The sequence below is a fragment of the Lampris incognitus genome, chromosome 5 (assembly GCF_029633865.1).
Source record: "Lampris incognitus isolate fLamInc1 chromosome 5, fLamInc1.hap2, whole genome shotgun sequence".
In the NCBI taxonomy this organism is placed as follows: Eukaryota; Metazoa; Chordata; class Actinopteri; order Lampriformes; family Lampridae; genus Lampris; species Lampris incognitus.
Window position 1 is genome coordinate 16,829,192 of NC_079215.1, and position 12,929 is coordinate 16,842,120.

Here is a 12,929-nt window from a genome sequence, read left to right on the forward strand (position 1 = left end):
CCATAGTGATAAACTTTCTGGAGTACTAAACTAAAGAGCAGGTTCTGTCCACCGCATGGAAAAAGGAGGAGGTTTTTTTTTTTACAAAGACAAAAGAGTCTACTACAGAAATAGTGAGGAAAAGAAGAGTATGCCAGGATAAGAAGAATACTCAAGGAGAGAGAGGTGTGTGGTTTCAGACTCTGCCACCTGCCAAGCTTCAAGTGTTTCTGGATAGCGAACCTAGGATCTACAATGATGCGAGAGGCTGCAGATGAAAGGGTTTCCCATCGTCCAGGATAAAGAACCCAGCCCAACTCCAAACCACATAAGAACCAGTGGCGGCTGGTGCTAACAATTTTTTTTTAATTGGGGGGGGGCGCAACACACCTAACAGCTGCTTTAATGTCTGTCTACACAGTCACAGTCTGCAATTGTGTGGACATTCAATTCTGTCTGGCCACTGATAAGAACATGTGGGAGAAAATAGGGGAAAAATATCATCAGCAAGCATCCCATCCAGAGCAGATACGACAGAAGCTGCGTGCTTTCCACTACAGCCTCTAGAAGACCTGATCTCAACAACAATGACAGAGCAGGGCTGACTCCATTCAGCTACAAGTGGTGGTCCGATAATCTGGAAATGTTCGAATGTAGCTTTTATCCTCTTCCTCTCTTTTTGAATGGATATATTGACTACGTTTTGCATCAAGATAAGATGGCATGATGGAACTAGGAGAGTAGAACTGTAGGAAAAACTGTCATAGTAGAGTACAATGCTATTTGCTGCAGTTTTAGGAGCAATCTTACTACTTGCTCCAAAGAGAGGCCGTTACCTTAAACAAGGTCTTCCCCTCAGATTTAAGGAGCACAATGGTTCTCCAGTTGTAGAAGTCAGTTTATTTTACAATCATTGTGTTCTGTTTGGTTCATATTTTTGTAGCTGTTTATATCCAAGTTGAAGGGTAATATGTTTCAGGCTGCAATGGGCCATCAGAGACAGAAAGAACCTGTCAGGGATATTGGGTAATAACAATCAATTTGCATGGGTTACAGTGAAACGAAACAAAATTATTGCCAAAATGAAAAGGGAAAACATACAAGTGATGGTTTGTTTTTTTGCAAGAGACACACCTCTCTGACTCAGAGCATAAAATATTAAAAAAGATGGGGTTTATGAATGCATTTTATTCCTCCGAAAAATCAGGGCATAAGAGGGGAGTGGCCATACTACTCCCTAAAAAGGTAAAGTTTCAACCTACTGCTCAAATTAAAGATCAGGAAGGTCGCTATAGACTACAAAGAAGTAACTTTATTAAACGTATATACTATGCCACCAGGTCATGATAGATTATCAAAAAAATATTCAGAATCAGAATACTTTATTCATCCCTGAGGGGAAATTGGGTTCTATTACAGACACTCAAGCTCTAGTAAGAAAAAACTAAGAAGATACAAGATAACAAGAAAACAAACAAATAGAAATAAAAGATGAAATAAGAACAGAATATATCAACAAGCATGGTGCACATAACACCCTATCTATACTGTACTACCGCAGCACAAAACAAACAGCAACAAACAATTCAATTTATTAACCCAAAGAGTCATCAGGAATTTTAATCTGTGGGGGAGATTGGAATATTCAAATGAAACCAAAATTCATTGATCATGTTGAAGGAATCTGCCATGACAGATCTATGGAGGGACCTACACCCCACAGAAAAGCAATTTACTTACTACTATCCTCTTCAGACAGAATACTCTAGATTGGGTTATTTCTTTTTTTTAAATCTTGATCACAGAATAAGCAAATGCAAGATAGGTGTTAGAGATGTCTCAGACCACTCAGGAGTGTATCTTGCACTGCACCTAGATAATAAAAGAAGGATAGAATATGTCAAGAAAGAACTGAAAGAGTATTTGCAAAATAATGATAATGGAACAGTATCACCAAATGTCCTGTGGATCACTGGAAGGCAGCACTAAGAAGTAAACATAGCTTTCACTGTTCATAGAAGAAAAAAAAGGAATGACAAAGACACTTATTAGAACTGCAGTCAAAAATGAAGAACCTAAAAACTCAACACTCTACTTAGAGATCCACAAATATTGGCCCAACTAAAATATATCCAACAAGAAATAAATAAGATCTAGGATGAAGCAAATGAGAAAAAAAAGAGGTCCACCAAACAAAAATACCATGAAGCTTCTGTCATGGAGACTATGTATAAAAAAAAAACAGAGGACTATTTGCAAATAAGAAATCCAAGAAATGATAAAATGTGTCACAAACTAGAAGAAATTCAGCAATCCTTTGAGGCCTACTATAAGGACTTATACACCCAACCTGATAAATCTGATATCTCAGTAATTGATCAATTCTTGAAATCTCTAGATCTTCCCTCAATAGGAGACTGCCAGAATAGTGCACTGACTGCAGAGATAACCATCACCGAACTGGACAATGCTGTCTCCCGACTGAAGGCAAACAAAACACTTGGATCTGATGGTTTCATCTGTGAATGATATAAAACCTTCAAGTCTGAGTTGATGCCAATGCTCCTCAGTTGCTTTAACTACACCCTTAAAGAGAGACAGATGCCCCAATCATGGAGTGAGGCAGTAATATCAAAAATCCCTGAAGAGGACAAGGATAAGGGAGAATTAGTTCATATAGGCCAGTATCTATTTTGAATACAGACTACAAAATATTTGCATCAATTATCTCCAAAACATATTGTCTGTGAACTAATAAGACCCAGACCAAATGGGGTTTGTCCCAGAAAGACAAGCGCAGGATAATATAGGCTAACACTGCATGTGATGGACCATGGCCTTGTTCAGACTGCAGGCAAATCAGGTTGGTTTCTCAAATCAGATCTCTAAGACAGACTGTCTGCACTGTTATTTGCAAGTGATCAGATCGCATTTGTGTATCCAGACATCACCAGCCTATCTGCATGGGTTGCTGTGGTAACAATGTAGGCGTGAGTAACTACGTACGCTGGGGACATGGTTAACCGACACAGAAGCATGAGAAATGGAGATCCATCTTGCCCTCCAAACAAATGCACTGTCAAATCATGGTGCAGATCTCCTCCTTCGCACCAGACAGACTCGGCAACGGAGGAGGCTGGTATACATTGCGATGTTCTGTGCTGGAGTCATGACGAGCTTCACTCAATTTGACATCATCATTGTGTGTCACGTTGTGCGTGACACAAAAGACAGTTTGAAATCTGCTCTGGGCGGCCAGAGCATCTAGACTGAGACGCATCTGTAGAAATCCGATTGGAATCGGATTTAAAACCACCTCCAAATTTGGTTTAGAACCAATTTGCAAAAATCGCATTTCATTTGGTTTTTGGCTATCCAGACTTTCTAAAATCAATCTCGATACAATCTGGATATGCCAAAAAATGGATTTGAGCTGACAGTCTGAACAAGGCCTATGTGACTAAGGAAAATATCAGTGCAATGCTAATCAGTCTAGATGCAGAGAAGGTGTTTGATTCGGTTGGGTGGGGTTATCTTTACAAGTACTAGAGTGATTTGGCTTCAATGAGAGATCAGTACAATACATTAGATCAACCTATTCATCCCTCACAGCTAGGATAAGAATTAATGGGCACCTATCCCAACCCATCAAGCTAGTGTCGCCAAGGTTGCCCCACCCTTTTCACATTATTTATAAAACCCTTAGCTCAGGTAATAAGGGAGGATCCAGAGATTAATGGGATTTTAATTGGGGATACTGATAAACTTATTTGTGGATGACATTTTGCTCACTCTGAGAAACCCAGAGGGAAGTGTACCCAGATTGATGTCTCTCCCAAAACTGTTTGGCTCATACTCAAGATATAAATTGAACACACATAAGTCCCAAAAATTCCTATAACTTTATACCACATGCTGATTTGCGAAGCAAATTTGACTTCCACTCCCCTGCTATTAAATATCTGGAAGTTTGGATCCCCAAAAAAATCTCCAAAATATATTAAAGTAACTATGTTCCTGTTACTAAGACAATTAAAGCAGACTTGGGCAGATGGTCTGTATTGCCACCAGACATGTCAAACTGGATTGAAACGATAAAAATGGATATACTTCCCCAGTTTCTGTACTTCCAGTCACTGCCTGTTGCAGTTCCCCCTAAAGATTTCAGTGAAAGGGATATGATGATTTCAAGATTTGTGTGGAACAGTAAGAGGTCCCAGATTAAATACAGGACCCTACAATTAGCTAAAGATAAGGGCGGACTCTCCTTTCCATGCATTGAGGACTATTTCACCTCTGTTCAGCTAAGACTACTGGTATGCTGGTGCAATCCAGGCTACTCAGCCAAATGGAAAGATTTGGAATTAAAGCAATTTGAATTACTGGCACAGTCTATATTAAGGTAATAACTACCACCAGGATTCTTATCTGGATAAACCAATCCAATGGACCAAGGTAGCATTAAGGGTATGGTTTAAGACCTGCAAAAAAGGTTTCACCTTGAGAAGCATGCAAGAATACCAAAATGGATGATACGATTCAGAGTTTAAACCATCTGCTCTAGACACGCGAGTTAAGCAGTGGGTACATAATGGTGAAACAGCTTACTGTGCTATAGCTAGTGGTAATGGCCTGGAGTTTTTTTTTAGCTACCTTTCAAATGCATACAACCTTGGAAAAAAGATGTCTTCAGATATCTCCAGGTCAGACTATTTTAGTAAAGAAATCAAACAAACGGAGGATAGTGAACTTAATTTGATCGATATATTCACTGATGCGTATAAGACTAAAGACAACAAACATATTGTATCATGAGTATATAATAGATTACAAAGCTCCAAAAATTATTCTACTGTCCAGGTCAAACAGAAATGGGAAAGGGAATCGGGCCTGGAGATATCTGAAGAAGATTGGAATGATATTTGGAAAGGTCAGGCTAGGACTACCAACTCAGGATTCTGGACAGAATTCTGCTGAAAGAACACAATACGATATTTTCTGACCCCCAAGATTTAAATTGATACAGCAGGGTTTTCAGGGAAAACATGAATGTCGGAGGCAGTGTGGTAAATCAGTGGCAGACCATTGTCATATATTTTGGGACTGCCCTCTAATTCATTTATATTGGCAAGAGATTGTTAAAGAAATAAGGAAAATTTTTGAAATAAAAGTTGATTGCTCTTTTGTCACATTATACCTGGGCAAAATCCCAGACAAACTCATGACCCAGGATGAATATCTCTATAAAGTACTTTTGGTTTCGAGTAAGGAAGCCATCACACGGAAGTTGCTGCAGGCCATCAAAGGATGACTGGATCGCAATTGTCAACGAAATAAACTGTATGGAGAAAGGGACGTTTTCCTTGAGACTACAATCTGAACAATATAAACAATAGTGGGAATTTTTGAGTACATACTCTATGGAACGTAATATGGCGACAGGCATGGGCGCAAGTCCATGAATACTGGAATGGCATCCAGCGCTTTACCTGTGCCCCCGTCCATAGGGTTAGTGGTTGTGTCAGGAAGGGCATCCGACGTAAAATTTTGCCAAATCAATATGCAGATTGACAAGCCCATACCGGATCGAACAACGGTCAGCATTGGTGCTGTGCCCTCACAGGGTCCTGATGGAAACTGTAAAATCTGCTGTGGCGACCCCTGAAAAACAGGGAAAAAGCTGAAAGAAGAAAAAAGAACTCTATGGAACGTAACCTACTGTCAAGTCAATCAAATTTATTTGTATAGCCCAATATCACAAATTACAATTTTGCCTCAGGGGGCTTTACAGCAACACAACATCCTGTCCTTAGACCCTCTCATCGGATAAGGAACAATGCCCTAAAAAAGCCTCCGTCTGTGTAATTGAAAAACCATGTTCTGGACTAATGTATGGCCCATACCAACCCTTGTCCTTTTCTCTTTTTTCTTTGTAACCTGAAAACACCAATTAAAAAAAAAAAGATTTTACGTCTCAGAAACCCTGTGACTGGCGAGGACAGCCAATTCATATTCTCAGCAAGTGGCATACAAATAACGTGACCTTAAAATGCTGTACAAAGCATATGCAAGCATATGTAATGGCAACCACCAAGTTTAGGGTTAAGGTTAGGAAGCGGTTTAAAGGCATGGTTCGCACTTGATGCGGTCGGTGGCTGTCCAACCCACTTCTGCCGTTGTTTTGGTCAGACTTTGTAAATGTTTGTTTTACTACTTGCCGATGCCACATCACTTGCAGTTCCTTTTTAGGCTTTCAGTTGTCTCCATTTCCTCAAACAAATTCACAAAGCGGACACAATGGCAAGATATGTCCTATATCTTGGTTATCAGAGTGACGGTGTTGTCGCAGTACTCCATATAGCCATGGCGTCGCCTGTCATTATGGACTGTGCCTTTATGTATTTAGGTAGTCGTATCTGGTGATCAAATAGATACATCACTTGCTGTTTCACTCAGAATCAGGAAAATTAATGTTTTCTACCAAAATAAAATGTATGAAATGTGACTTTTTATTGCATGTACTATGTTTGTATTTTATCATAACTAAGCAACATTGCTTTCAAATGTTTATTGCTCAACTTCATTCGTTGGGGACTTTCAGAGATTTAGAGAGAGGAAAACATGCACCCATCTGGATGAGCAAAGCAAAATAATATCCCCACAAGTTCTTTAGCCAAAAGCAAGCTGTCCATTCAGGTAGATAGTTTTTAATCAGGTAGCTTGTTGATTTGATCTCAACTGCTCATCAGTTGCTGATTTGTACTTTGACTTGTGTAGATCCTAATAGAGATCCTGTGTAACATCTGACACTTTTTGGATGCTCTCATACAAACCAACTTACAGACACAGGGAATAGAAGCCATAATACTCCTATTGATGTACACAGAAGTTGTTCCATACAAATAAACCACAGTGACTTTCATTCATCCCCGGAGCTGTCTTCTCTCTCTATCTTGTGACTGTGGAGGTAACGTTGCAGACTTCCCAAATGCTGGCTGGCTGGCCAGTCGGCCAGGCGAGAGCTCATTGACTTTGTCCAAATTAAATATTCCCACGCAAGTGGTATGACCAATTGATTTACTGGTGAACTCCCATGGACAGAAATAGAGACTTGTGACTGTATATTCCCTCAGGTCACACGCAAAGTGTGCCATTGAATGAGGATAAGAGAGAGAAACAAAAAAGATAGATGAACGTGTGCCATAAAGCAGTCTCTATATTTTGCAGGTTTGGTGCCTGGTGGCGGACAAAAAGCATAGCAAAAACAACGCTTTTAGGGAACGGTTCTGAATGGCGATAGTGTCATTTTCCCATAGTCATCATACTGTGCCACCAAAATTAATTCAGTGATATGTTAAAGCAAAAAAACTTACCTGGTGCTGCTTTAAATAATGAGAGAAAATTAAAAATGACATATCGTGAAAGACAAAGGTTTAGCAAAGCGCTAACAGCTCCCTTCTGGAAATATAGCTCTCTGGTGCAGGCGATGCCATCCCTCACCAGCACATGGCACATTAAGGCACAGCCTTGCTTATTAAGCCCTAATTTACACCAATCCACAGGTCAATTAATACTGAGAGAGATGTGCTCCATAGTCTTTAATGTCCTGCTGGATGAAGCAGTCATTAGGGAGGGACATAGAGCATTTCTCTCTCGCTCATTTGATTACGATCGAGGGCCAGTTAATTCATAAGCGATTTTCATTAAAGTGTGGTAAGAGAGATTAAGCAGACTTTAATAGCCGAAAAGAGTTTGGGGTGGGGGGGCATACAAAGTGTACTGCCAAGGATTTTTCCTATATCACTCGGGCAACATCACAGAGAACCAAAGCACCCCCACCCCACCTAAGGACATCTCACCCCCACTGTAATTATTGCGCTTATGGCTTGTGGGAAACAAAACACCTGTCAGTGGTGATAGGCAAGCCAGCCGTGGATGCGTAAACTTCTCCCTAAACACACACACACACACAGAACAGAAACTGGACCCGTTCATTGTGAGGAAATGATTGTCCCATAGAAACACTCCATCCCCCATTTCTTTCCTGTGTCTTCTGGAAAATGAATTATGGTCAGAACCATTTATTTCCCCCACGCCAGACAACAGATTCCAGCTGATTAATAAAGAATTTTACAGGTTATTTTTCCTCTTTTGTCCAGCCTTTTTCCTCTCCCCTCTTTTCCTCCATTTGCTTCATTTTCCTTTTTACCCAGAAGCCCCCGGGGTGTGCTTGGCGGTGAACTTCCTCGGTGACCCCTGTGTGTTGCCCTAACACCACAGGGGATCTTTGTTGAAAGGAGCCTCTCCACCAATAATTGGTCCGTGGTTTGCTAACCTCTTTCCAGGGCTGGGTCAGCGCTGCCATCTTCTGAGACGAGGGGACTTGTAAAGGGAGTGGGAGGGAAGGGGCTTATCTCCGTTCTGGGAAATACTGCCTGTTGATTGGGTCCCTCAGTGTCTTTAAAATAGGACGAGTCGGCCCAAACAACCCCCCACCACCCACAGGCCTTGGACAGACGATGGGGCCATGGGATCCCAGAGGTGAAGTCTGGTTTCCAAAAAATATAAGATCCAGAATTAAAAAAAAAAAATTGACATCTGTTTTTATGAAATGACTCAGGTAGAAAAAAAGGACAATTTTTATTTTCACTTAAAGATTAAATCCATTATTTTTCTTGTATTGCAAATGCCATATTAGATAGCTTTTCCCACTGACAGTTTCATAGCAACAGCCAGTCAGTGTATTCCCGTTTTGTAATTGCTTCTTTATATGCAGTTTTTCATTGGTGCCAGTGGGTCCATCGGCACCCATCAAGTGTTCAAATGTGATGGTGCCTGCACAGGAAATGGATCGAGTCCGCCACAAAAGAAAGCAATGGGTATTAAATTACGAAGCTAAACATTATCCAGAGTTAAATTAGGGTTAATTGATACGTTGTTCAATATTACCATGTCACATGACATCACTGATCAGTCTTCATTCTCCATAAAACACAATTCTACTGGATTATCTGCTGAAGTGCACAGCCAAGCAAACTGTGCTGGTGATTGTTTGTTTAAATGGAGAAATGTGTAATTTTGTTATTTTGCTTCAAAATGCAGGGCATCATCTCAGTACATAGAATGTGGGTCAAAAATGTTGCGTAGTACAATGTAAAGTGAGACACCTGTTCACCCTAGCTCCTATCTAAGCGGGGTCAACCCCAATCCCCGGTCCCTCAACCTGAATCAACATCGTGTCCTGAACCAAAACCGCCCATCATACCACATACACACATATACACAGTGTTGGGGAGTAACGGAATACATGTAACTGTATTCAAATGCAGTTACAGTTTAAATTTATGGTATTCAGAATTTAATGGATTACTTAATTTTTTTTCTTTGGTGCCATTCTTATTTTAAGAGGATTGCGACACAAAATGCAGTCAAAGTGATACCTAAATGTTAGTTCAACAGTAAATTCAGTAAAACAGCTCGCTATATTTTCATCTTTGTCTAAGGTTTTTCATTCTAACAGCTATGGAAATAAAGAAAAGGACATGGAAAGTTCTCTTCTTTCTTTTTCCTTTTTTACCAGATAAAAAAAATCATAAATCTTTTGTGTTTACATACTCTTCTAGCCTTTGTTAATATATATATTTAAGGTGCATTCAGCCAGTTGATACAATAGAAGAAACAGAATAGTCTACTCAAGTAAGTAGTATTGTGTGAATGCTACATATACTGTTACACAAAATGTAAGAAAATATTAAAGTAATCCAAAGTATTTAGAATACATTACTCACATTGAGTAATCTAACGGAATATGTTACAAATTACATTTCATGACATGTATTCTGTAATCTGTAGCAGAATACATTTTAAAAGTAACCCTCCCAAGACTGCATATACATACATATGTACATCACACTTTATCTGTTTCAGTAGATGTTAGTTGGTTGGACCAGCCGGCAGGTCAGCCCTACAGACCCACATGTTCCTAACTGACTGAGTGGCCATGTTAGCATGACCGTCTGAGTGGTTAGCGTGACTGAGTGAGCATGTTTGGAGTGACTGACTGAGTGATCCTGTTTGACACCATTGGGCCACTGGGTCAGGTGACCAACAACGTCACTGCAGTTACACGATTGGTCGGCTGAGTGCGGAGAGGCATGAGGGAGAGCGCACAGTTAAAGCACCTCGAATAACAATCACTCTCACAAAACCCTCACTGGCGAATTCACAAAAGGATTGCGTGGTTTTTCGCAGCCACTAAATCTGCGCAAATAAGATGAAATGAAACCGTGTAATTCTCAAAAACCCCATGAAGGGTGAAATGCACTCCTAACTGCGCTGCCAAGCAAATTGTGTGCTTTGGTGCCATTAACACTTATTTAAATTAGGTAAGATGCATACTTTTGGTGCAAAACTGGCCCTTTTCTATGCAAATAAGCCTGATTGCAAAAAAAAAAAAAGTCCAATTCACAAACACCAGTGCTAATAGCCACATGCAGTGAGAGTGAAAATCATTAGCGTCTTCAGAGAGTTGGTGGTAACTGACGCCCAGACTTTCCAAGGGATCATGGCAGCAGTGATTGTAGCCAGGTGAAGGCGTCAACATGCCAGGCGTGCTCATGAGTGGATATTTCAAAGGAGACTTATCACTTTTTGATTTAACTGAGACCGAAATCATTCGCAGATACAGGTTGCCAGGTCAAACAGTTCTTGCTATACTTGATGACATCAAGGATGACATTGAGCCTGTCTACTGTGTTCTTGGCGCAAAGCCACCATTTATACTTTGCCACATGGGTAATTGCAATCAGACGCAAAACAAGGGCAAATTGCACTCAGCTGCAAAACTTTATGGTTGTGTTTGCGCGGTAATGTCATTAGCGCAATGTCTTTTGTGAATCGAACCTTGAGACGGGGCAGATAGTGGTTGCAAGTGATGAGCAATTCATGATTCTATCAGAGGCCGCAGTCCATTCTTTGTGAATTCGTCCGTCAACACAGCGTGAGTCCTGGAAAAACGAGAGACATCCGCAGATAGAAACAGATGGAAGAGCGGGGGGGTTAACAGATAATTAGAATAGTTATACTTACAATTAAATTTAGTTCTCTTTCAAATCAAACATCCCAAGATTTGAGTGGAAAGTATTGTTCTTACAACTGCATATATAAACTTTTTTTTTCTTATTACTCGAACATGGCATAACCATGTCATGTGATATGCTACTTCAGTACATTTTAACAAATATTACAGGGACCACTGCAGAAAATTGCAGATGAACAATTTAATACCCAGGAATTCACATTATAGACACTACCACTGACTATCCCTGCAACAAACTGGCCACAATTCCGAACCTTGACCATACATGGTTCAGCCATATACTAAGTCTGCCCCCCCCCTTTCCTCCCCAATTGTATCCTGCCAATTACCACAGTCTTCCGAGCCGTCCTGGTCGCTGCTCCACCCACTCTGCCATTCCGGGGAGGGCTGCAGACTACCACATCTCCTCCGATACATGTGGAGTCGCCAGCCGCTTCTTTTCACCTGACAGTGAGGAGTTTCACCAGGGGGGTGTAGCACATGGGAGGCTCATGCTATTCCCCCCAGCCATATACTAGGTTTTGACCTAGTCTTGTTTTCCCCTCACTTTTGACTCATCTGACAACGGACAAGGACCTGCATGTTCAGTTTAGGACATTAATAGCACACCCTTCAGATCCACTGACCTACACGTCATGTTATTCAAGTCTTAGTTCACCAAGTTACTTCCTGTTTAATCAAAACCTTGATTTATGCTTACTCTGCAGGACCGTGTACAGCCTTGAGATCCGGGTCCAGCTTGGAGAAAGACCCCAAACCTACGCTTTCGGGCTCAAATTCTCTGAGCTCCCAGACCATCTGGCGAGCATACACCTGACCGGCTGGTGGTGCTTTTTCATTCAACACCATGTGTCCTGTATGGACTGGGCCCTGTCAGTGGAGACATTGGTACCCGAACCAGCTCCTTCACTCTCTTTTACCTTCAATGATTGTCAGTAAGACAGACTTCCACAGAGGACGATGTTGCAGGCCTCTGCACACCACACAACGGATTTGTGAGGATGGATTTACTACAGACTTCCCTTTTTTGTCCTTTTTTATGGACTACAATTACCTGAGCCTGCAGTGGACAGTTTAAAGGTTTTATTAAAGTTTAATAGCTTGTGTCCTCTCCGTCTTCTCTCTTGAGCTGCATTCAGTTTGAATGGTTATGCAGAGGACAACATAGGAGGTGAAATTCAAAAGGCGGTGTACCTGCGGTGACAAGAAGCTGGCGTCTGTGTTTTGAAACGAGGGACTGTTGTTATAAGAGAGTGACATTGATAATAGCTCTGAGATTTGAAACTTGAGGGAAGGTCGTGCAGTACTATTTACTGTGTGACCAGGAAGGACAAGACATAGGAGATACTATTTACTACAAGTGCTCTGGTATTGCCTTTTGCATACTATAACTGTTTTGTAAAAAGAAAAGGACTGGTCTTGTTACACTTTTCACACTGTGTGTGTTTTTCTCTTTTTCAAAGACGTTTATCTTCGCTTAACCCTTATTGGATCTCTTTGTGTTCAAAATGTTAAAAAAAAGAAGAAAGAATTAAAAGTGAAACTATTTTGTCTGTGCTCCTTGTTTGAACACTGGAAGGGAATATTTTTGGCTCCTCAGTCTGTTGACCTTTTCTTAGAGTCTGTGTAATTATTTTACAGCGTGCTGTAAAGCTACCCAGAGGCGGGAATGTACAAAGAGGCACATCAGAGGAACATTTATCAGGCCAGGACAGCGGTGGAAAACAAGACAAAGTGGATTAACTTGGCGTTTCACATGCTAGTCGCTATTAGCTAGCCCCTGTTAGCGGGTTAGCTAGAGATCGCCTCATTCATTTGAGCACTGGGTGGATAAAGGTCTCACAGTTGGACT

The 12,929-nt window shown here is 40.9% G+C and overlaps 1 protein-coding gene across 1 annotated transcript in view; it reads left to right on the forward strand.

Annotated features, from left to right (window-relative positions):
• Positions 1 to 12,650, forward strand: part of meis1a (Meis homeobox 1 a) — a 75,618-nt gene extending 62,968 nt beyond the window's left edge. The window contains exon 13 of the mRNA XM_056279657.1: positions 11,785 to 12,650. The gene's annotated coding sequence lies outside the window, so the exon portion shown is untranslated. The remainder of the gene's footprint in view (positions 1 to 11,784) is intronic.
• The last annotated feature ends 279 nt before the right edge of the window (positions 12,651 to 12,929 follow it).